Source organism: Entelurus aequoreus, linkage group LG02 (genome assembly GCF_033978785.1).
Source record: "Entelurus aequoreus isolate RoL-2023_Sb linkage group LG02, RoL_Eaeq_v1.1, whole genome shotgun sequence".
Taxonomy (NCBI): Eukaryota; Metazoa; Chordata; class Actinopteri; order Syngnathiformes; family Syngnathidae; genus Entelurus; species Entelurus aequoreus.
This window is the reverse complement of record NC_084732.1, coordinates 70216703-70243826: the sequence shown is the minus strand read 5'-3', so window position 1 is coordinate 70243826 and position 27124 is coordinate 70216703. Positions and strand designations below refer to the sequence as shown.

General features: G+C 38.7%; 1 protein-coding gene across 4 annotated transcripts in view; it reads right to left on the bottom strand.

Moving 5' to 3' along the window:
- The window catches only part of LOC133638682 (amyloid-beta A4 precursor protein-binding family A member 2-like), a 175057-nt gene that overhangs the window by 80118 nt on the left and 67815 nt on the right, over window positions 1–27124 (bottom strand). The gene's annotated exons all lie outside the window — the stretch shown is intronic.

The following is a 27124-nucleotide window of genomic DNA, read 5'->3' as shown; positions in this document are numbered from 1 at the left end:
AATGAATCATATTCGGTACTATTCCACCTCTGAATAGTACCGGTCCTCCTCCATGGTGACAAATAAAGTAAGTTTCTTACAAGTATTATCCCTGCAGGACTAGGAATAGCTAAACATGTTTCACTACACACCAGAAGCTCACCGGCGTCAAAATGTAAACAAACGCCATCTACACCTGACATCCACTGTAATGATACCAAGTACAGTAGCGTATATACTCGAACTACTATGAAAACGTCAATATTTTTTGGCATCACAACATCTTCTTTCGTTTTTTTTAAATGTATATTATGTTTATAAACTCACAAAATATGTCCCTGGACACATGAGGACTTTGAATATGACCAATGTATGATACTGTAATGACTTGGTATCGGATTGATACCTACATTTGTGGTATCATTCAAAACTAATGTAAAGTATCACACAACAAAAGAATAGGTGATTATTACATTTCAACAGAAGTGTAGATAGAACATGTTAAAAGAGTAAGTAAGCAGATATTAACAGTAAATGAACAAGTAGATTAATAATTCATTTTCTACCACTTTTCTTTATTAATTTTGACAAAATAATAGAATGATAAATGACACAATATGTTACTGCATATGTCAGCAGCTAAATTAGGAGCCTTTGTTTGCTTACTTACTACTAAAAGACAATTTGTCTTGTATGTTCACTATTTTATTTAAGGTCAACAATTGCAATAAGAAACATATGTTTAATGTACCGTAAGATTTTTTGTTAAAATAAAGCCAATAATGCAGTTTTTTGTGGTCTCCTTTATTTAGAAAAGTACCGAAAAGTATCGAAAAAATTTTGGTACCGGTACCACAACACTAATACGGACACAACTAAAGTGTGAATTCTATGTAAGTTAGTATTGTTTCTTAAGGAAATTAAACTAAAAGTATTGTTAGCATAAGGAGTACCACAAATATGTACAGAATATAACATTTCTGAAAGATTGAAATTATTATATTTCATGGTAAAGTAAAATTTTAGGAAATACGGGCAGTGTTCAAGGTAGTTTAAATGTACAATTTGCTTAATAATAATTATTTTTTTAATCCTTATTTCTCAGGTATACGTCAAGCTGTAAGTGAAAAAGGTAAACATTTGTTTCTACATCTTACCAACAGAAGAGTCCTAAAATGTTGACAGTGGATCACAATGTTTTTTTAATCAGTAAAAAAATAAATAAAATGGATGTCACTTACGTACTTGGTCATTACTAATAGCCCGATACCAGCCTGCCTGCCTGTCTTCTTTGAGCAGCAGCTGGGGAACACTTGAGCCAAGCTATCATCTCGGACAAACCTATTTGTGTCTGCCACAAAATGCTTCAGCTAGAGTGAGATGAAGCTTTAAATTATCCTCAGACATTCCCCTTGTTTGGCAGATACGTGTGTGTGGCGTGTGTGCAAGGCTGAGGGAGTAGGAGATACTGAGAAACCGTGCAAGAGCGGCAGATGGCTTAGTTGGATTGTGGACCATGAGAATGCTAATGTCTTTGCCTTGAAATTGAAGGTATGACCTCTGTTCAAGCCAGTGGGTGAGGTGGTTTGGACGAGAACAACAAGAAAGAATGAGGACAGAGGAGGTAAGATGTGGAAACAAGCACAAATTTTGGTCTTTGGAATGGGGTCATCCATGGTTGTAAATTGATATGAGTCTTTATGTGCCAAAAAATGTCTCAAAAAGTTAGTTTCTTTACTTTCTAACCGCCTAGGGATGTGTCAATTGATCGGCCACCAACCAATATCGGACGGTTTCCGTGAAAAAGTCTGTGAATGGCATTTGCCGATTAATACCTTTTATTGTCAATCATAAACGCAGCGCTCCTAAACTAATAATAATCACCTCCATTATGTCAAATAAACTGCATTTTTAGTATAATAATCATGTGCTATTATCACTGGAGGATGAGGCTAAACATGTTACAGACCGAGAGAAAAAAAAGTTAAAGAAGTACCAATGACTGTCACTAGAGATGTCCGATAAAATCGGACTGCCGATATTATTGGCCGATAAATGCTTTAAAATGTAATATCGGAAATTATCGGTATCGGTTTCAAAATGATCAGTATCGGTTTCAAAAAGTAAAATGTATGACTTTTTAAAACGCCGCTGTGTCACGGACGTAGGGAGAAGTACAGAGTGCCAATAAACCTTAAAGGCACTGCCGTTGCGTGCCGGCCCAGTCACATAATACCTACGACTTTTCACACACACAAGTGAATGCAAGCCATACTTGGTCAACAGCCATACAGGTCACACTGAGGGTGACCGTATAAAGAACTTTAACACTGTTACAAATATGCGCCACACTGTGAACCCACACCAAACAAGAACGACAAACACATTTTGGAATAACATCCGCACCGTAACACAACATAAACACAACAGAACAAATACCCAGAACCCCTTGCAGCACTAAGTCTTCCGGGACACTACAATATACACCCCCTGCTAACCCCCCCCCCCCCCCCCCCACCTCAACCCCGCCACCCCCGATCCCACCCTCCTCATACTCTCTCAGGTAGAGCATGTCCCAAATTCCAAGCTGCTGTTTTGAGGCATGTTAAAAAAAATAATGCACCTTGTGACTTCAATAATAAATATGGCAGTGCCATGTTGGCATTTTTTTCCATAACTTGAGTTGATTTCTTTTGGAAAACCTTGTTACATTGTTTAATGCATCCAGCCGGGCATCACAACAAAATTAGGCATAATAATGTGTTGATTCCACGACTGTATAGATCGGTATCGGTTGATATCGGAATCGGTAATTAAGAGTTGGACAATAACGGAATATTGGATATCGGCAAAATATTCATTATCGGACATCTCTAATTGTCACACACACTAGGTGTGGTGAGATTATCCTCTGTATTTGACCCATCACTCTCACCCCCTGGGAGGTGAGGGGAGCAGTAAGCAGCATCGGTGGCTGCGCCCGGGAATCATTTTGGTGATTTAACCCCCAATTCCAAACCTTGATGCTGAGTGCTAAGCAAGGAGATAATGAGTCCCATTTTTATAGTCTTTGGTTTGACTCGGCCTGGGTTTTAACTCACGACCTACCGATCTCAGGGCGGACACTCTAACCACTAGGCCACTGAGCAGGCATGCACTGTGAATGTGTTGGATCACAATCGAAGCATTGAAGCTTGCTGGCATGGAGCATCGATCGCTAGCTAGCTCAGTACCATTACGGACAAGGGAGGCAACATCAGGCAATCATACATGATTGCAGGGAAACGGCTTCCAAGATTAGATATTAGCAGAAGTACAAAGATGACTGTCACGCTGAATGGCCAAGCTCCTTTTTTGTATATGCTGTATGTATATATAGTAGGGCCGGGCAATTCATCAAATTCTGATTTCGAATATGGCTTCCAACAATCATAAAAATTTTATAATTTAAAAAAAATGATCAATGGGCAACATGCATAGACATTTCTGAGCTTGTAACGATGAGAAGGATGGGGAACGAATGACAGACTCTCACCATGGTTGATACTTTTTATTTGACGCAGCACTGAAATGCCGATTCAATAATCTCTTAACTCAACAAAAAAAGTAAGGTATTTGATTGCCGCAGTAATGTAATTGCGGATGGGATCACATAATTGGTCAATAAAAACGCAGGATATCAGGGGAATTTACTTAAATGTGAGTGAAATGCTGTCTTTGTGAGGAAAAAGAACATTTGGTGGGGAAATAATGTGTCCTGGACCGCTCATTCATCCTCGAAACATTTAACTTCCCCTTGTTGAACTAAACAATTTCAAGACGGCCACTTGAAACAATTACTAAACTACAAAGCTAAAGCTAACAAGAACAATCCATACACCAACATCACATCTCATCTGCTTGTGTTGTTGTGAACGACATCATCGATGTTAAGATCAATGTACAAACAGGACAGCAGTCACAACTTGAGAGGCTCGCTCTTTTTTTTGTCTTTTTTTTAACAGCCTTAAATCGTCTGTACACGTCCGGCTCAGAACAGCAGCACACTTCCCCCACTTCAAAATAACAGCGCGGTGCACAACATCCGGTCTGACTGCGTTAACAAAATAAAAGTTTCAAAAAAGTACCTTACACAATTGTAATATACTTAATGCACTTATTGATACATTTACACAATTATTATGCTTTGACCTAAAATACTGGTCAACATTTTCCAAAGATGTGTTGCACCAATAAATGAGAGAATTATTGCATTTATTTAACAAACATTTTTTTATTTATGTTTTTCCATTACAAAAAAGCACAGACTTTTTGGTGGTAAAATATCTAAAAAGTAAAAAATTGTAATTCAAGAAAATGTAAACGGAAAAATAGAACGTTGTTGTTTTTTATATTATTCTTACTCAAATGTATTGTTACTATTATCAATATTTTGCTTTTTGTGGTTTATCCATTACTAATGTATATCCTTTTTCTTTTAAATTCTATTTAAAATAGATTTTTGGTGATACACTAAATACTTATGTTTTCAAATTGACAAATATTTGTGTTATTATTTGACTTAAATATCAATCAAAATAATCGGGTTTTATCAAAGCCCAAATCTAATACATAGTCAAACGTCTGCAGCGCACCCATTGTGATGCAGAATCCCTTGTATATCGCAGTTAATTGGTTCCGTGTCTGACCGTGGTCATTTTTTTTCTCAAACTAGGGAACTATTCATTATAAATTGAAAATTTGTATAGCTAGAGCATAAAAAAAATGTTTAAGACCCTTTAAAAAAAAAAAAAAATATATATATATATATATATATATATATATATATATATATATATATATATATATATATATATATATATATATATATATATATATATATATATATATATATATATATATATATATATATATATATATTTATGAGCCCTTTAGACACCACATAGTCACCTTTACACTCAAAGTAATGCTAGCTGACGCTGAACCAATCAGTGGCCACGTTACTGGACAGCGCACTCGGATTGCTTTGGTCTCATCGAGTGGCCAATAATACCGTAGGATTGACATTTTCAGTTTACTTAGCCATTGTTTATGCTTGAAAATGCTTAATATGCATTGCAAAATTATTAACCCCGTACCCCCAACCCATTCCTCTCAGGCGAGATCCACCCAGGAATCGCTTCCGTACTCTAGAATATGCTTAAAAATGTATATTTTTGACCCCCCAAAAATTTGTGATCGAGTGACGCCGCAAACTTCAAAGCACGATGTGGCGGGGGGAAGACTGTGATAGACTTTGTAAACTCCTGACCTCAATCAGTAAAGCATAAAAGACTGTGGTGTCAACAGGAATACTCCATTAGTTTGTGGGTGTGTATTTACTGCGGTTTCCCAGTCCACTAGTTTTGCTGTAGCCTGGGGTCACAATGAATCAGTCAAAATAACCAAGAGACCTTCCTTAGCATAGGAGACATCAACACAAATACCACAAAACACTAATAGTATCCTCATGTGCACAGGCTTTGTAAGGAGTCAATATTATGTACGAGTGTGATGTTCCATTTCTAGTAAAGGAGCTTTGGCTTCCTGACCGTAAAGTTACCTCTGCAGGTTTGAGACGATGGACATAAACAGTGGAAGAAAAGAGTTATTTCATGCACAGTTCAAGGCCAGTCTTGTCAGGCATTTTATCAGACAGTCAATGTCTATAAAATCTACTCAGCTGAGCCCGTAGGCTACTGCTCGGATTTTTCATGCGGGACAGGGAAGTTTCTGAGCTAGTTTAAACCATCAGGGTCAATGTGACTATTTGTTGAGTAGGTAAGAAGATGCCTGAAGTTTTTAACTGTAAAACAAATAATTCAGTTATGTATGTAGAAAGTTTAAAGAAGCAAAACCGTGGCCGTAAAACCGAGGCACTGACTGTAGCGTGGGTTTCCTGTAAGGTTGTACCTCTCGTAAACACGATCATAAATACAAACAAAATGACAGTTGTCAGCTGTTAGCATATATTACCTCGATCAAACATGGCGCAAAATGTCTGTTACAAGATACTGCGATAGTAAAGAGTAGGGATGCAGTGGTACTCGGTATAGTCCTGCAGGGGACAATCCGCATTCATTAAAAAATAGGAAAGTGTGATATTAATCGAAGTCGGATAATATAAAAAAATGAATAGTGATAATTTTTTTGGCCCTATTGCCCAGCTTTAATACATGTGATCGATTATTGTATCCGTCAATATCACTCATGGATAGCGTTGTACGGTATACCGGTATTAGTATAGTACTGCAATACTAATGAATCATTTTTGGTACTATATTGCCTCTGAAAAGTACCGGTCCGCCCTGCAGGACGAGGAATAGCTAAACATGTTTCACTACACACCGTAGCTCACCGGCGTCAAAATGTAAACAAGCGCCATTGCTGGATCTACACCTGATACCACTGTAATGATACCAAGTAAAGGAGCGTATCTAGTCGATACTACTATGATTACGTCGATATTTTTTGGCATCTTCTTTTGTTTTAAAACGTTTTTTATTATGTTTATAAACTCAGGAAATATGTCCCAGCACACATGAGGACTTTCAAAATGACCAATGTATGATCCCGTAACAACTTGGTATCGGATTGATATCCAAATTTGTGGTATCATCCAAAACTAATGTAAAGTATCAAACAACAGAAGAATAGGTGATTATAACATTTTAACAGAAGTGTAGATTGAACATGTTAAAATATATTAACAGTAAATGAACAAGTAGATTAGTAATTCATTTTCTACCACTTGTCCTTAATAATTTTGACAAAATAATAGAATGGAAAATGACACAATATGTTACTGCATTCGTCAGTAGCTAAATTAGGAGCCTTTGTTTGCTTACTTACTAATAAAAGACAAGTTGTCTTGAATGTTCACTATTTTATTTAAGGACAAACCTGCAATAAGAAACATATGTTTGATGTACCCTAAGATTTTTTGTTAAAATAAAACCAGTAATTCAATTTTTTGTGGTCCCCTTTATTTATAAAAGTACCAAAAAATACCGAAAAGTATCAAAATAATTTTGGTGCTGGTACTGGTACCAAAATATTGGTATCGGGACAACACTACTCATGGTTGGATGATCAGTATCGGAAATCCGCATCATAAATCCCTCATTGGAACAGCCCTACGGAGGGTAACTGCAGAATTGTGCTCGCAAAAACAGTGATCAATGTTGATAAATCACATTGCATGTGATGTAAAATATTTTTACATCTTCTCCGAGTATTGTGGATGTTCTGATGATCAGCATATATTACGCATATTCATTAAGACAAAGACACTAAATGAATTGCGCTCCTTATTCTGCTCACTTAATAGACGCAATCCACTTTGCACAAGTTCAGTAGATCAGCTTTGCGAGTGCTATCAAGTTAGTACGTGTTTTAGTACACCCAAACCTTTAGTAGATCCGGCCCGAAGGGTTTTATCTTCAGCTGTCTCATTGAGATTCAGCATTTGTACTCATTAAAGCCTCCCACTCACTTCAAGATGGCAACAAGGGAGGATTGTGTGAGACAGGAGAGTACCACAAACCAATGCTTAGCCTTCACTCCACAGTCCTTCTGCTTGCCAATGTCCAGCTTGGCACCACAAACACAACTAAAACCCTTGACTGTTTCCACAGCAACTTCAGGTTTTCGTGCCAGACTGACTGATATAAGCCAGTCATCAAATAGACCCTTCAGGAGCACAAACATACAGGATTCAAATAATAGCGTCACGTTGCAAATACACGGCATTAGCAAGTTTTGGTATTTGCTTTATTTACTCAAGAGAGTAAACTACCCCCTTTGTATTGATAAACCACTCCATCATCATTGAAACATTTGATTTTTGTCTTAAATAAAAGGTGCCTACATGCAAGCCGACATACAGATCCAAGCAAAGCTGTTGGTTATTGCTTGTATACTCAATAGTAGTACATGGACATAGCATGCACATTTAATAGTAACAGCAAAAACAACACAGTCTAATGTTTGCTTAGCTACAGGACCAGTTTTGGGACATCTAATAAACCCCCTGATTTGAAATATTTTGACAAATTGATAATATTTATTAAAAGTATTTGTCTGGAAAAAAACACCTGTTTATCAAAATAGATTATCATAATGATTTGAGATAACATCTGCACAACATGCAAAACCCACTGTTTTTACCTGTTTTTGTGTACTGTGTAAGTAAATTAAAACCATGGATGCATTAAGAAGATTTGTATAAAACTATTTTTGCGTTGTTACAAATGAATTGTTTAAGATTTGCTAACTTACGTTGCTGTTGTTAACGTCGGGTGACGCTTGCGAGACTTCACCGTTTTCATTGTGTGTTAGCAGTCCAAACAAAAATATGTCCACAATGAGAAGCGACCACCTAAAATGCTCTGTAATTTGTTTTATTAACCAGTCACTACACCTACCGCCAACCTCATCTGAAGAAGTATTTGTTGTGTTCCGTGGCAATGTACCTGTAACTGTGGGGAAGTCTCTGTGTGTGTGCAAACGACTTTGAAGACAGCTGTTTGACCAACCTTCGCTGACAATATACATAATAATTTTCCCAGAAACTATATTTAAATGGTATTTACAATGAAGTCAAATAACTGAGTTTAGATTGACTATTATTAATGTTTGATTAGCATTGTATATTAACTACCCATCACAGTGCCTCCGGACAGCATTCACAGTGCTTTGCTTTTTTTCCACGTTGTGTTACATTCCAAAATGGAGTATATTCATTTGTGTCCTCAAAATTCTACAGACATTATCTCATAATTAAAAATGTGCTAAATTATTATAAATAAAAATTTAAATAAATCACATGTTGCTCAATAATTGGTTGATGCACCTTTGGCATCAATCACAGCCGCAAGTCTTTTTTAATACAATGCTACAAGCTTGGCACACCTATTTTGGGGCAGTTTCGCCCATTCCTTTTTGCAGCACCTCTCGAGCTCCATTAGATTGGATGTAAAGCGTTTCATTCAGGATGTCTCTGTCATTGCTGCATTCATCTTAGTCTATTTAGGGAGGGGGACCAAAAACCTGATGGTCACTTTGTTAAGCATAGTGTATACTCTTGCGTCACATAGCTTGCGTAGGTGTCACAAAGTACGGGATTCTTAACTTTTATTGTCAATGTTGTGCTAACAGTTTCAATTCCGACACATTTTCTCTCTCATGCACACAGATATTTTACTCTCACACACAACACTTCTCATTCTCCGTCAACAGTCATTGTCCTGCACTTCAGGGACGGTATATTTCGAAAAACGTGAACTCTTAACATGACCATACACATTACCACCAGAATGTTTACTTGAAATAGTTATGAATTTTTTTTTTTTTTTTTACATGATAGCTCTCTAGTCCCGTGTCCCGAACAGCGTTGTAATAGCGTCCTCTGCCTCAACTTGGTCAGAAGTCTATTTTCACGAAAGGGATTTTCCTCTGGTTTATAAGTAAAACGCCAATTAAAAGTATTCTGATGATTGTGAATGATTAGTTCCAGTGCAGACACAGATATCGATGTCGTAACTTCACAGGAGGAAAGTTGCTCTTTCTGGAGACACTTACCCTTAGTGTTTTGGAAAAGAATGACAAGTTTGGCATCACCCCCCACGGAAGAACTATAAATCAAACAAGACGCCGTTGGTGGGGATGCAAGCTCTGTGACGCGAGAGTATATCCCAGGCTTTTAGGACAAGGATCTCTGCAGCAATCCACCAATCAGGCCTGTATGGTATAGTGGCAAGACGGAAACCATTTCTGAGTAAAACGTTTGCCAAATGTACCTGAAATACTCTCAGACCATGAGCTACAAAATGATTTGGTCTGATGTGACAAAGATTGAAGTCTTTGGCATGAATGCCATCACGTTTGGAGGAAACCAGGCACTGCTGAAACCAGGTCAATACCACTCCTACAGTGAAGCATGGTGGTGGCAGCATCATGCTGTGGGGATGTTTTCATCAGCCGGAATTGGGAGACTAGTCAAGATTGAGGGAAAGATGAATGCAGTAATATATAGAGACATCCTGGATAAAACACTATGCTTCTCATCCAACCTAATGGAGCTTGAAAGGTCCTGCAAGGAGGAATGGGCGAAACTGCCCAAAGATATGCTAAGATTGTTGCATCGTTTTCAAAAAGATTTGAGGCTTTAAAGGCCTACTGAAACCCACTACTACCGACCACGCAGTCTAATAGTTTATATATCAATGATGAAATCTTAACATTGCAACACATGCCAATACGGCCGGGTGAACTTATAAAGTGCAATTTTAAATTTCCCGCTAAACTTCCGGTTGAAAACGTCTTTGTATGATGACGTATGCGAGTGACGTCACTAGATAAACGGAAGTATTGGTACACCTTTGAATCCAATACAAAAAAGCTCTGTTTTCATCTCAAAATTCCACAGTATTCTGGACATCTGTGTTGGTGAATCTTTTGCAATTTGTTTAATGAACAATGGAGACTGCAAAGAAGGAAGTTGTAGGTGGGATCGGTGTATTAGCGGCTGGCTGTAGCAACACAACCAGGAGGACTTACTTGGATAGCAGACGCGCTAGCCGACGCTAGCCGCCGCTAGCCGCCGACCGCATGGATGATCGGGTGAAGTCCTTCGTCCTTCCGTCGATCGCTGGAACGCAGGTGAGCACGGGTGTTGATGAGCAGATGAGGGCTGGCTGGCGTAGGTGGAGCGCTAATGTTTGTATCATAGCTCTGTGAGGTCCCGTTGCTAAGTCAGCTTCAATGGCGTCGTTAGCAACAGCATTGTTAATCTTCGCCAAGCTGGAAAGCATTAACCGTGTATTTACATGTCCAGGGTTTAATAGTATTGTTGATTTTCTGTCTATCATTCCAGTCAGGGGTTTATTTCTTTTGTTTATATCTGCATTTAAGCCCGATGCTATCACGTTAGCTCCGTAGCTAAAGTGTTTCGCCGATGTATTGTCGTGGAGATAAAAGTCACTGTGAATGTCCATTTCGCGTTCTCGACTCTCATTTTCAAGAGGATATAGTATCCGAGGTGGTTTAAAATACAAATCCGTGATCCACAATAGAAAAAGGAGAAAGTGTGGAATCCAATGAACCCTTGTACCTAAGTTACGGTCAGAGCGAAAAAAGATACGTCCTGCACTACACTATAGTCCTTCACTCTCACTTTCCTCATCCACAAATCTTTCATCCTCGCTCAAATTAATAGGGTAATCGTCGCTTTCTCGGTCCGAATCTCTCTCGCTGCTGGTGTAAACAATAGGGAAATGTGAGCAGCACTCCAGCTTGTGACGTCACGCTACTTCCGGTAGGGGCAAGGCTTTTTTTTATCAGCGACCAAAAGTTGCGAACTTTATCATGGTTGTTCTCTACTAAATCCTTTCAACAAAAATATGGCAATATCGCGAAATGATCAAGTATGACACATAGAATGGATCTGCTATCCCCGTTTAAATAAAAACATTTCATTTCAGTAGGCCTTTAATTGCTGCCAGAGGTGCATCAACAAAGTATTGCACAAAGGCTGTGAATACATATATACATGTGATTATTTTTCATTTTATTTTAATACAAACCCCGTTTCCATATGAGTTGGGAAATTGTGTTAGATGTAAATATAAACGGAATACAATGATTTGCAAATCATTTTCAACCCATATTCAGTTGAATATGCTACAAAGACAACATATTTGATGTTCAAACTGATAAACTTTTTTTTTTTGCAAATAATCATTAACTTTAAAATTTGATGCCAGCAGCACGTGACAAAGAAGTTGGGAAAGGTGGCAATAAATACTGATAAAATTGAGGAATGCTCATCAAACACTGATTTGGAACATCCCACAGGTGAACAGGCAAATTGGGAACAGGTGGGTGCCATGATTAGGTATAAAAGTAGATTCCATGAAATGCTCAGTCATTCACAAACAAGGATGGGGCGAGGGTCACCACTTTGTCAACAAATGCGTGAGCAAATTATTGAACAGTTTAAGAAAAACCTTTTTCAACCAGCTATTGCAAGGAATTTAGGGATTTCACCATTTACGGTCCGTAATATCATCAAAGGGTTCAGAGAATCTGGAGAAATCACTGCACGTAAGCAGCTAAGCCCGTGACCTTCGATCCCTCAGGTTGTACTGCATCAACAAGCGACATCAGTGTGTAAAGGATATCACCACATGGGCTCAGGAACACTTCAGAAACCCACTGTCAGTAATTACAGTTGGTCTCTACATCTGTAAGTGCAAGTTAAAACTCTCCTATGCAAGGGGAAAACCGTTTATCAACAACACCCAGAAACGCCGTCGGCTTCGCTGGGCCTGAGCTCATCTAAGATGGACTGATACAAAGTGGAAAAGTGTTCTGTGGTCTGAAGAGTCCACATTTCAAATTGTTTTTGGAAACTGTGGACGTTGTGTCCTCCGGACCAAAGAGGAAAAGAACCATCTAGATTGTTATAGGCGCAAAGTTGAAAAGTCAGCATCTGTGATGGTATGGGAGTGTATTAGTGCCCAAGACATGGGTAACTTACACATCTGTGAAGGCGCCATTAATGCTGAAAGGTACATACAGGTTTTGGAGCAACATAAGTTGCCATCCAAGCAACGTTACCATGGACGCCCCTGCTTATTTTAGCAAGACAATGCCAAGTCACGTGTTACATCAACGTGGCTTCATAGTAAAAGAGTGCGGGTACTAGACTGGCCTGCCTGTAGTCCAGACCTGTCTCCCATTGAAAATGTGTGGCGCATTATGAAGCCTAAAATACCACAACGGAGACCCCCGGACTGTTGAACAACTTAAGCTGTACATCAAGCAAGAATGGGAAATAATTCCACCTGAGAAGCTTAAAAAATTTGTCTCCTCAGTTCTCAAACGTTTGCTGAGTGTTGTTAAAAGGAAAGGCCATGTAACACAGTGGTGAACATGCCCTTTCCCAACTACTTTGGCACGTGTTGCAGCCATGAAATTCTAAGTTAATTATTATTTGCAAAAAAAAAATAAAGTTTATGAGTTTGAACATCAAATATCTTGTCTTTGTAGTGCATTCAATTGAATATGGGTTGAAAAGGATTTGCAAATCATTGTATTCCGTTTATATTTACATCTAACACAATTTCCCAACTCATATGGAAACGGGGTTTGTACATTGTTTAAAAAACATTTCACATTATTATTATGGGGTATTGTCTGTAGAATGTTGAGAACAAAGATGTATTTATTCCATTTTGGAAAAAGGCTGTAACATAACAAAATGTGGAAAAAGTGAAGCACGGTGAATACTATCCGGATGCACTGTATTTACAGAGATAAACATATTCACTTGTACATTACCTCCTTGTTGGAGGGACAGGTGAATACAGGTGGTCTTTGGGTTTCGTTCCTGGACAGCGATGTATGTCGGATCCTAAACCCAAAATATACATGAAGTAATTCCTAAGTGACTCGCACTGTGCATGGACCCTTTAAAAACATCTCTCCCCTGAACTCTAATCCACAACGTGTGTCATCTTTTCATCAAGCTCAAATGATTCTGCACTGCCTTCACTCCATTCCACCACTCGCAGGTTTTTTTCAAACTAGAATAATAGCAGCAGCTTGAAACTGCAGTGCCAGGTGACCTCTGGTTAATGACGGGAAGATTCATTTTTAGTATCATCTTTATCTCCCAAGTGTCATTTCAAATATCTGACCACAGCGAATCCAGCATGTACTACATAGTCTCTCTTTTATGTTGATGTTGCAAGAAATTTGCTAGTAACAATATTTGACGTTGGTTAAAATGACTACTGTATTTCTGGACTATAGAGCCCGCTGGTATACAAATGACTACTTTAGGAGAATTTTTTTTTCTTCCATATATTAGCCGCACCGTAGATATACTGTATACCGGTACATTGTGAAATTAAATATTTACATTAAGACATTTTATAAATGTTAATTTACATACCTTATATGTTTCCAAACGATGCCTGTAATACAGCAGAAACACTTATCAAACCAAACATAAAAGTCATTAATGCCTTTATTTACCCTTAATGAGACGAATACAATTTTCTCTTTTTTCAATAAGGTTCAAGATGTTTATCAGGATTCTTCATCCTTGTACTTTATAAACACTTTGAGTTTGAACAGTTTCTTATGTGGATCATTTTAGTACAATGTTTGATATCTTTACTTAATCCATTCCATAATTTAGCCATTAACGAAAAATAATCCATAGACTAGTCGCACCTGGGTCCTTCCCGTGGCCTCCTACCTACGTTGGGAAGACTGTCTCCCGGCTGACCTGGGAACGCCTCGGACGAAGTGGCTGGGGAGAGGGAAGTCTGGGCTTCCCTGCTTAGGCTGCTGCCCCCGCGACCCGACCTCGGATAAGCGGAAGAAGATGGATGGATGGATGGATAGATAGCCGCACCTTTGTATAAGCTGCAGGGTTCAAAGTTTGGGAAAAAAAGTAGTGGCTTACAGTCTGGAAAATATGCTACACTTACGGCAGGACAAAAGTAAACAATAATTCCTTTATGTTGTTAAAAGATACAGGCTGTCGTTGGTTCATCATGTTTCATAGTAACGACACACCCCTGTTTATTACATAAAAACATAGTTTTGTCCTAAGCGGTTTGGTTCATAATACGAAAATGTCTCCCAGGGTCAAACCAGACTCCCCCGATCGACGTGCGGCAAAGAAAAGGAAAGGCTCTACTGTGCAGGTAAAACCCTACATCGCAAAACTACCCAGAATGAAGATCGTAACCTGTAACAAACATGTGAAATGATCTGCTCCGATAGAATCCACAGTAATAAATTGCATCTTTATTTCATTTTATTTTGCGTCTAATATTTTTTGTAGTACTTCATATGTGTACAATGTGGGAGAATTAGACGTATATTTAGATACACGCTCCGTCTTACACTCAAAATCTACTTACAGTGCAGTATAGGAACGAAACTCATTCATAAACCGAGGACCTCCTGAGTTCTGTACAAAGTGAAGCAGTATGACACGATGCTAACGGTAGCTTACAACAACAAGCTGACAGGGGCAAAAAAAAATAAACTTACAAGTATCATCACCATATTCTTCACAGGCTATGATTATACAGTAATAGAAGCCGTCGCAACATTGATTGGCAAAAATGTACGCCCGCACTTGCAGGCTTCCAGCTACTCCTTGAATGTTATGATAATGCAACGTCAACATCTGACTGAATTTTGTATTGATCATATTTAGTCATGGAAGATGAGTGCTGATGTGGTGCAAGCTCACTATGAAGAAAGGTCGGCAGCCGTAACTCGGAAATTACTTTTGTATGCAAATCCCGACGCACACAGCGCTGTTGTCAAGTGTTCCAAAAAAGCAAGAACACACTTTGAGGCTTTCATAATACAATTTCCGTGTGTTACATCCTGCCTGAGTGTGTTGAAAAAAAGTATACATTTTTTATTTTTTTCTGTTTATTCAATCGATGTATTTGTACATATTACTTTGTTTTTTGTGTTGTTTCTTTCCTTTTTTTTGGGGTGGGGGTGGGGGGGGGAGTGGGGGTTGTGTGGTATGGGTGGGATATAAACAAAAATATTTTGACATTTAGGGCAGACAATAGATATATGATTTATGTGAATATGATGTAATGGATATGAATGTCTGATGCTGGATGTCAATAAAAATAAAATGAAAAAATAAAATAAAAAATAAAAAATAAGGGTCTCAAAAAGTAGCTGACATATTTGCAGTTGTTATTATTCAGTTCTTGAAGAAACAATACCTGAATCAAATTTGGAGTGATGGAATGTTAAAGTACAAGTATACGTACATTTGCGATTCAAAATTGCACGTTTGCTACTTAAGACTGTCTTGTTTATAGTTAAAGTAAATGTTCAAAGTTTTCACTTAAAAAGTACAACATTTTATTGAGAAACAGATACCAATAATTTGGTACCGGCACCAAAATGTATATCGATACTTTGAGATACTTTTCCGATTAAAGGGAACTTTGATAAATGTCAATACTGAATTTATTTTAACAGAAAATATTACAATACAATAAACATATGTTTCTTATTGCACTCAAATAACAATTTTACAAGGTTAAAATATAAATTAAAGGGCATTTAAAACATTAAGCTTTTATTGTTGCACTCAAAGAACAATTTACAATTTTCCATATTAGATATAGTCTGCCATAATTAAGTATTAGGTTAGAATATAATAAAACGCTGTATTGACATTATATTAAAAGCTTCATGACTTATAGTTGCCACTCCTAGTCTGTGCTTTAAGAAAAATACAATTATTTGTAAGTACTAAACTAGTATAATAAAATATATGGATAAATGTACACAGATAAGCCATGTAATAGGTAAAACACACATTTATTAAAGATAAAACACATATAGTAGCAATTTGTTACAAAATTCAGTCATTTCACTTACATTAGTTGACGCTAGAGGGGCGGCCTTAACTCCGCTAATATTTGGCATCAAGCCAAGCAGCCGTGTGCGTGTCTATGTATCTACATGTGCACAGCAGGGGAGCTGATTAACTCATGAGAGTAGCGTGTGTGTTTGTGAAAATGGCAATGTGTTGGCTAAGTGACGTCAGTGAGTGAGTGGGCGAGTAAAGGGAGAGAGAGAGGTAGCGCTGCACTGCGCAGTAGAGTAATGAATTGGTCCGGTTGTGTCCTGCAAAACTAATAATAAAGCAACCAGATTGTCACGAATCGACGAAAACATCCGCCCTGGAAGGAACGTCTGCCTTGTGCTCCTCGACTACGGTCTGCATGGGAGCAACAGCTGGACAGGTGTAATAACTACATTACCTGTCACTCTTTAGAACTCATGGTGCAGATTTGAATGCTCATTATTTAAATGTTTACCTAAGTTTGACGCAAAGGTGGTAATACTAATCGCCACGTTTGGCGAGGCATGTTTTAAAGCAACACTTGCAGTGTAGTGCCTCCCTGTTTAAAGCGTCACCTTTATTGTTAGATTTGAAGCCCAAATACCTCCATATTGCGCTTCACGCACCCGCTTTATTAACCAGTAGAATTGTCGTTTTTTGACATTCTTCCTCTCCAAGATGTTATTGCTTGTATGCACTTAGTGTGTGCCTTTTAACACACTCAACATCATGCGCCTTGGCTCTGCAGTCACCACCGCACAGCAGCATTCGGATGAAAAACGGTACTTTTTAAAGGTAATTAATTAGTATTGCGGTACTTTATTAGTCCCGGTATACTGTGCAACCCTGGTTGAGACATTTTCATTATTTATTGAATGGCTTTTAATTGATTTAGGAAATGGTAGCCATACTCATCCTTAGTTGCTAAGAGACATTCAGAGGCTCTTCAGCTTTCTTTAATAGAAGTTGCTCGTTTTTCAGCCAAGCAACAGACAACACTGCGTGTAGAGCGGCCCTCCAAAAACGTGAGGGTTCCTTGTTTGATTCCAGCATTTGCACACTGGTATAAATGAAGCTTACCACCACCAAGCTTGGGTGTATGGGTTTCCCAATGTAAAGCACTTTGAGACAATTGTGAAAATGCACTCTATATCAAAATTGTTTTCTTTATTTTTTATCTAGTGGTGAGATGTTGTGGTTATTAAAGGCCTACTGAAATGAAATGTTCTTATTTAAACGGGGATAGCAGGTCCATTCTATGTGTCATACTTGATCATTTTGCGATATTGCCATATTTTTGCTGAAAGGATTTAGTAGAGAACATCGACGATAAAGTTCTCAACTTTTGGTCGCTGATAAAAAAGCCTTGCCTGTACCGGAAGTAGCGTGACGTCACAGGTTGTGGAGCTCCTCACATCTGCACATTGTTTACAATCATGGCCAGCAGCAGTGAAAGTGATTCGGACCGAGAAAGCGACAATTACCCCATTAATTTGAGCGAGGATGAAAGATTCGTAGATGAGGAAAGTGAGAGTGAAGGACTAGAGGGCAGTGGAAGCGATTCAGATAGGGAAGATGCTGTGAGAGGCGGGTGGGACCTCATATTCAGCTGGGAATGACTAAAACAGTAAATAAACACAAGACATATATATACTCTATTAGCCACAACACATCCAGGCTTATATTTAATATGCCACAAATTAATCCGCATAACAAACACCTAGGTGTTTGTTATGCTAGCTCCTAGCTCCTAGCATATAACCCACCAATACAACTCAAACACCCGCACAACACACTCAATCCCACAGCCCAAAGTACCGTTCACCTCCGTAAAGTTCATACAGCACATACCTGTATATTTCCCCAAAGTTACGTATGTGACATGCACATAGCGGCACACACGTACGGGCAAGCGATCAAATGTTTGGAAGCCAAAGCTATACTCACGGTAGCGGGTCTGCTATACAACTCAAAGTCCTCCTGGTTGTGTTGCTGCAGCCAGCCGCTAATACACCGATCCCACCTACAGCTTTCTGCTTTGCTGTCTTCATTGTTCATTAAACAAATTGCAAAAGATTCACCAACACAGATGTCCAGAATACTGTGGAATTTTGCGATGAATACAGACGACTTAATAGCTGGCCACAATGGTGTCCCGATATGTCCGCACAATCCGTGACGTCACGCGCAAACGTCATCATACCGAGACGTTTTCAGCAGAATATTTCGCGGGAAATTTAAAATTGCACTTTACTAATCTAACCCGGCCGTATTGGCAATGTTAAGATTTCATCATTGATATATAAACTATCAGACTGCGTGGTCGGTAGTAGTGGGTTTCAGTAGGCCTTTAAACATAATACTAACTAGAATTGTAGTGCAAACACAAACGTGATAGCACAAACAGAACAATTAAGTAAATACACACAAGGCAACTATTACTATTGTGGGGTATAACAAACAACAACTACCATAACTTCTGGACAATAAGCCACTACTTTTTTTTTCTGTGCTTTGAACCCTTTGCTTTATACACAAATACAATCTGTATTGTCAGAATTTCATTCAGGAACGTTTTTAAACGTTTTACTTGAATACATGTTAGGTATTTGCCCAAAACTTGCTACCAGTTTTATCTCAAGTTATTTCAGGCTGTATTTTGCTCTACAGGTGCAGAGAGTTGCACTACTTAAAGGCCAAATATCCCTTTGTGTCTTTTAACTTAAGTTTACATTTTTGGTAACATAATGCATTTTGTACTTTCAATATTAATTGTTGTTACTTTATGGAATATTTATTTTCTATAAAATTGTATTGCTATGCATATTATATGGCACATTGCAATCTATTGAGTTCAGATACATGCCAAATCTTCGAAAATACCGTACATAGTGTTTTTATTCTTCAATTAGTTAATATAAACATATTTGACGTTAAAGGTGTTATTGAACGTAATAGCGTATGGAATAACACAATTAAAAACAACGTCACTGTTACATTGCTGAGTAACTAATTACTCTTACAATGAGGTAAATGTTTTGTTTGATTTTTCCGTTTTACTGCCGTGTTACAGGCACCATTTGTAAAAAAACAATAAGGTATGTAAATAAACACTTACAAAATCTTTCTGTGTAAATAATTAATTTCACAACATACATAGCTGCAGCTTATAGCCTGGTTCGGCTAATATATGGAACAATATGTTTTCTTTTAAAATTTAGTGGTACATTAACTCTCAACACATACTGTAACAACTTTAGCAACTATCTACTAAACAAGTGCCACAAAGCATGCTGGGAAGCCAGAATCACCAGCTTGGATAGGAATAATCCTATACAAGCTTGGAGGAATGTCTTGATATCAAATAAACAAAAACGGCTATCTGAGAATTCAAAACAGCTTTTTACGTTTGCCTTTGATTAGGTTCAATCTTTTAGTCCTCTTTGAATCACAACAATGTGACTAGACATGAAAAACTGTGCATACAAGACGCAAGTGTTGTTTTTGTTACTGTCTGTATCGCCACCATCCAGCTGACGTGCTGGAGGATTAATTGTGCAGACAGCAACGATTGCTCCAGCACAGGGCAGCACCACCCTTGACAAGAACAAAAGACAGGCAGACAGACACAAAGGCTTGGTTTTGTTTATCAGTCCTGTCCAGTGTTTTGTCGACGTGTCCTTATCTGTGTGTGCATGCCTGCACGTCTCTTTAAGGTTCAGACCTGCTCGACAGTGTGCTAATATCTAGCAGCCTCACTAGCTGTGGCATCCGATTGAACCGCGAGCGAATGTGTCAGCGGTTATGTGTGAATGTGTCACATCAATCCTCCTGCAGCAGTGGCGGGTTAAGCAACACCTCCCAGCATCGTTCATGCTTTATTGAACTCGGAGGAAACAAAGTGTAGATTGAAATCCGCGCACCACCGCTTGCACAAACACAATTCATATTGCAGATGATGCATGCCACAGATAAATCTGGACCATCACAAATATATTTGCCACACCCTGTTAAAAAAATATCCATATTTATGCACTTTTGTGCAGTGACTCATTTTTTAAAACCTTAAGATCGCCATTTTTCGACGGTTTGAGAGATATATTTGAGGCACTAATGCAGGGGTGGGCAATTAATTTTTACCGGGGGCCGCATGAGCTACCCGAGCACTGCTGGAGGGCCACATCGACAATATTTCAATTAAATTTTGCTCAATATTATTTTTGATATATACCGTAAGATAAATAATAATAATAATAATAATAATAATAATTAATAATAATAGTAATACTTCAACATAGTGTGTGTAACAGCATTCCATGACTAATATAAATAAATTAACATTAATAATAAATGACAGTAAAATAAGCACACGTATGACTGAGGAGTCATAGCGTAACTTTGTGTGGTGTTTGAGTTGTCCGACTTTTTGTGTGGCCATAAACGCACCAGTGGTTTAGTGCTATGCGTGTTGGTGACAGATGACAAGTTGGTTTTGGCCTGGTTTGTACGGCAGAAAATGACTAGTTTTTCGAGATAGAATTGTTTTACTCATGTTTTTGGTGTGGTTATGTCCGAATATAAACAGTTTTGCTCAATAAAGTGATCGATATAATTCCTGTCCTCGAAGCATCTCGATAGACGTTACAATAATTGAACGGTGTTCAATTGAACGGTGTTGTAAACGGTGTTGACGAACACCATTAGGGCCGCTTATTGTCACTGTCACTCAAAGTTGCATTGCAAAATTCCATAGAATAAATATGTTTATTTTGTTTAGAATTCAGATGGGATTTGATTTGGTGCGCGGCATATATTTGCTGCGCGCAGCGGACGCTTGAGCAGTGCGCAATTGCGCAGGCACGCACCTTAGAGGGGACGTTGCTTTGCAGTTCATGTCTTGTTGAAAACACGCCATTCCTCATCAACTTTTCTCTTTTTAGCGTCTCGGGTGTAAACCGTGCATCACTTGTCGCTGCATGTGCACCTTTACTCGCAGGTTACACACGGACACACGCCCTTAAATAATAATTTTCAAAATAAAAGCAGCACAGTTGTATTGCGCGCAGGACATAGATGTTTTTTCAACTTTATTTTGTAATTGCAGCTGTTCACATTCACTCACAACCACGCACACGCATACGTCCACACGGAAGTAATACAAATAACGATTTTCAAAACAAAAGCAGCACCGTTGTATTGCACACTCGACATAGATACTTTTTTAAATTTATTTTGTAATTTATAATTGGCCTCACGCGGGCCGGACAGGGACGCACAAAGGGCCGGATGCGGCCCGCGGGCCGCAGAATGCCCAGGTCTGCACTAATGGCTTCTCTGAGGTGTGTTTTATTGATTTTCTGACATCATTACAGTCAAAAAGACTGCTGTGTTTAAGTAGTAAATAGCATCTCATTGCTAAACGAATTAGCTGCAATGGCTAACCTGCACATTTTTTGGCAGTTTAATTGGTGCATACTAGGGATGTCTGATAATATCGGACTGCCGATATTATCGGCCGATAAATGCTTTAAAATGTAATATCGGAAATTATTGGTATCGGTTTCAAAAAGTACAATTTAGGACTTTTTAAAACGCCTCTGTGTACACGGAAGTAGGGAGAGTTACAGAGCGCCATTAAACTTTAAAGGCACTTCCTATGCGTGCCGGCCCAGTCACATAATATATACGGCTTTTCACACACACAAGTGAATGCAAGTCATACTTGGTCAACATCCATACAGGTCACACTGAGGGTGGCCGTATAAACACCTTTAACACTATTACAAATATGCGCCACACTGTGAACCCACACCAAACAAGAATGACAAACACATTTCGGGAGAAGATCCACACCGTAACACAACAGAACAAATACCCAGAACCCTTGCAGCACTAACTCTTCCGGGACGCTACAATATACACCCCCCGCTACTCCCTACCCCCCACCTCAACTCCCCCCAACCTCCTCATGCATGTCCAAAATTCCAAGCTGCTGTTTTGAGGCATGTTAAAAAAAATAATGCACCTTGTGACTTAAATAATAAATATGGCAAAGCCATGTTGGCATTATTTTCCATAGCTTGAGTTGATTTATTTTGGAAAACCTTGTTACATTGTTTAATGCATCCAGCGGGGCATCACAACAAAATTAGGCATAATAATGTGTTAATTCCACGACTGTACATATCGGTATCGGTTGATATTGGTAATTAAGAGTTGGACAATATCGGAATATCGGATATCGGCAAAAAAGCCATTATCGGACATATCTAGTGCATACTATATTCAAGTATATCTGCTGCCATCGTTTGGATTAATATTCAGCTTTATAATACAGTAGTACCTCAACTTACAAGCTTAATTGCTTCTGTGACGGGGTTCTTAAAGGAGAACTGCACTTTTTTGGAATTTTGCTTGTCATTCACAATCATTATGAGAGACAAGAACACATGTTTTTTTTTTTAAGGATTGTAAAGATTTAAAAAAGTTCCCAAAGTTGCCTTCAAAGCCCTATAAAACAACTTCAAAACCCTCCATCAAAGTTTTATGTACACACTGCAAGTCTATGTATAATGTAGTAACAGACACGCTCATAACAATATGTAATGTGTATAATATTTACCGTATTTTTGGTCATTTTATGCATTACCAGAAATTATTTCCTTGGCACATTTATTTCAGTGCTCGTGGAAACACACTTTCTTCTTCCGTCAACAAACTTGTGTTCCTACTTCCAGAAACAAACACGTGTGTTTTCTAATCATTACAGACTTTGTGATAGACAACAAAGATGGCTATTTTTGGACAAATGAGGAATATTCCAGGATGAACTGCTGGTTTTAGAAGCTGAACGAGCACAAAGAGAAGGTAAAACGTTAGAGCAGACAGAAGCCTAGAGAGTCAGGACCGGCATGACATGACGGCGTAAATGTGAAACTCGCAGCCAAACTATGTTGACAAAAATTGTGATGATCCGCTGCACGGATCATGTTTTCTAATTTTAGGATTCACTTAGTTCTGTTTCAGCACCCCAGTTTTGTGTTCCTTGTTGCCATGGGTGCTGATTATGTTCATGATTATGTGGTCGGGACGCTCACCTGCTCCCGGTCACTAATTAGAGAGCTATTTATTCCTGCCTCTCGCCACACTCGATCTGGCTGTTTTGTTTGCCACATGCAACAGTTACGTTGGTAAATCCTAGCTTCTTGTTCCTGTTCTTGTGCTAAGCTTTTCCTTTAGCTTTACCATAGCTTCCCGTGCTATCAGCACGCTTGTTCTGTTTTTGTATTCTTGCCTGATTTATTTATTAAAATAAATAATTTTTCTTACCTGCACACTGCTTCCGGATGTCCATTTGCATCTTGGGGAAACGACCTGTGCATAACCATGCGACCCCACCGTAACAGAAATGGTAAGCTTACCCAAAATCACCTGGAAACGTCACCAGCCAGCTTGACTAAACGGACAATTGTCCAACGAGTGAGTCACTATATAATTGTTCATACTACATGCAACACGTCATGCTTGTTAGTACATGCACTGTAGAGTTAGCAGTGTACAAATAACACATGGAATTTTTTCAGTCAGTACAGATTGGTGTCCTATCACAAACTCAAAATCGATTGAGCTGCTGATGCAAAAGGTAGCTTACATCGAATGCCGTTGCATGCCGTCGCAAGGCAATGTGTTACTACGCTAAGAAAAAACTCCCTCAGTGTTTGTTCTTACAATGACAATGTCGCTACAGCCTGGTTATTATACAGGTTACGCAACGTAAATTAAGTATTGTTGGCAGTTTTTCTGAAGCATTTTTAAAGTTATTTACAGGCAGAATGGATTGCGCCCATTAGCAGCATTGTTAGCGACCTCAAACACATTATTACAAATGAGAATGCAAAAAAAAAAGTTCTGTTCTTGTCTCTCATTGTCATGAAGTGGTGGTGACGTACCCCAAGATGCAGAGACGACTGGCTTGGTACAAGAAAACATGGTTTTAATGTTTAAAAAAACAAGGAAAACACAAACCAGAAACCAGGAAACAGCAAACATGGACAGGAGTCAGGATCCAGGGAATAGCTCACAGCATTCAAGAAACAGGCAGTCCACAGCATACAGCAAACAATACTCCAGCCCTGACTGGAGGGCAAGGCAGGTATAAATAGCAACTGACTGATTGACACCAGGTGTGGCCAGGTGCCAATCAGTCGCAGCTGAGGGGAACAGCGCTAAGGGAGGCAAGCAGGAAAGTAAACAAAAATAAGAGCGCTGACAGGAAATAAAACACAAACAGAGGGAAAACTAAAACATAACCAAAACTGTCAGTGACAAGCCTGACACTCATAAGGATTGCGAACGATAAGCTAAATTCCCCCCAAAAAGTGCAGTTTCCCTTTAACTTAAAATGCTTGTATCTCAAATCAACTTAGCTTTCACATGATTAGAAAACAAAGCTTTGTCGATCTGTAGCTGTAAGCTAATGCTAGCGAGTAAGACCAGATATTTTGGGAAGATCCTACAGGGTTCACTTCACTTTACTACACCAACAAATGGTGGGGATGCACCCAAGACAATCTCCGGCTGGCCCCACTATGGACTGGACTCTCACACTATGATCTAGATCCACTCAACGTCCATTGCACCGATCACCTGGGGGGGTGAGGGGGGTCCATTGGGTTGAGTTTTTTGTCGTTGTGGCTTGTGCAGCCCTTTGAGACACTCGTGATTTAGGGCTATATAAATAATCTTTGATTGATTGATTGATGCTTGTAACTCTAATTTTGCTTGCAATGTAAAGCATAATAGTTAGCCAAGAGACAGTTCTTATCTCAAAACACACTTAAGTGTGGGCACTCCTAAGTGGAAGTACCACTGTAGAGCTGTGCGAAACACTGTCTATTATTCTATTTAACTTCTGCCTATTGCAGTGAAATCCTCATCCCATCGTAGCATCGATTCAAGTCTTGTGTCGTGTTGTGGAATATGCCAAGATTTTCCCAATTGTGTTTACTTTTGAAAGACAGAAAATCCAGATGGTAGCCACATGATGTCAACTACAAAAGGTATGTTAATAAGGTTGGGGATTTTTTTCTCTCTGATGTGCGCTTGGAGAAAACAAGGAAACAATAATCACTGCAGCAAGTGCAGTTTGACAGGGGAGGCAAGTCTGCAATGTAATAATGCATGATTCAAAGCTATTTTAAGAGTTCTTTAGGGATATCTTCCACAAGGCTCTGTGGAAGTTGTGCAAAGCAGAAACCATGTAGGCGCCAACTGCGTTGATATTATGATGGTTCCATTTTTGTGTTAGAAAAACACACATTCGCACATCAAACAACAACACAAAGAATCTATCTGCATGAATTTGCCCTGGCTCAAATAGCATGGCAAACGCTTGACGTTATCTTGTTTTTAACATGAATGTATCGCCTTTAATCATAGTGGTTTAACAGAATCTAAAATGTATAATTAAAAAAAAAACATTTAAAGATGTTGCTTTTGGCAATCCAACATACCGCATTAAACAGTACTGTGATAATAATGATATTGGTGGTAATTTTGGTCACAATAACCGTGATGTTAAATGTTTTATTTTGTACATCCCTACACCGGACATGTTTGTATTTGGAAACTGTTCGGCTCCTCGGAGTAAGACATGAGTTTGGTAGTTTTTTTGCACATTTGTGATCGAGATGACTGCCCCAAGGTCTGAGTGAGTCCCGGAGGCAGACAGGGAGCTCGCCCGAAAAGCGGGCAGGGCGGCGGGCTAAAAGGCTGGTGAAGTGAGTGAAAAGTTGAGTGTGGTTGTGTGTGCGTGCGTCGCCGTAAACACAATTTCTCCAGACAAACGTTCCTTCTCCTCTCGATGACAGCATTTCAGTCACGTTACATACATTTCCACGAATTTCAGCAATTAATAGATATTGCGTTTTCATCGGCCGATTTCGTGATTCTATCAGCCATTCCGTTAACGCGGAACTCATAGGGCCTTCCAAATTTTTTTATTTTTTTTTGTCCTGTCCAGCTACTCAGTAAAATCATATAGTTGATGTAGATGCCCATATCGGCTGTTCAGATTTACTTTACAAAAGAGAAGTGTAGGATACTTCTCATGTTGCCTTATTTGTATTTGACTTTATTAAATGTATCTATATTATCATTTGGTGCAGACGGGCCGGAGCAGGAGGGGATATGTGGGGACAAGAGGGGGATTAGACAAAGAGACAAAAACAACAACAGCAAACACAACAACAACAACAACAACAATAGAGCAACATCAGCAAATACGACATGTACAAATATGATGGTAAAAGTAATAGCAAAAAAGCAGTTAGCGAAAATAAAAAATACATAAATGACAATGAGCATTATTACACTAAAAATGGAGCAATACAAATACCAATAGAAATAGCGCCATTGATTATGAACAATACCAATACTTTACCTTTATTATCAACAGTACAGTTGTTCAAATGCAACAATACATATACGTAATGATAACTTGAGATACGAAAGAATGCAGAAAAATGGAGGGGAAGAAAGAGAAGCAACCTACATTAACCTTGTAGATTGTTATAGTAACAATAGGTTAAGCTTTGTCAGAGTGTCATGTGTTATACCCAGTTTACTCTAGGGCAACAACATTAATATATGTTTGATGAAACGTGATTATGTGCATGAATGTATGTGTGCATA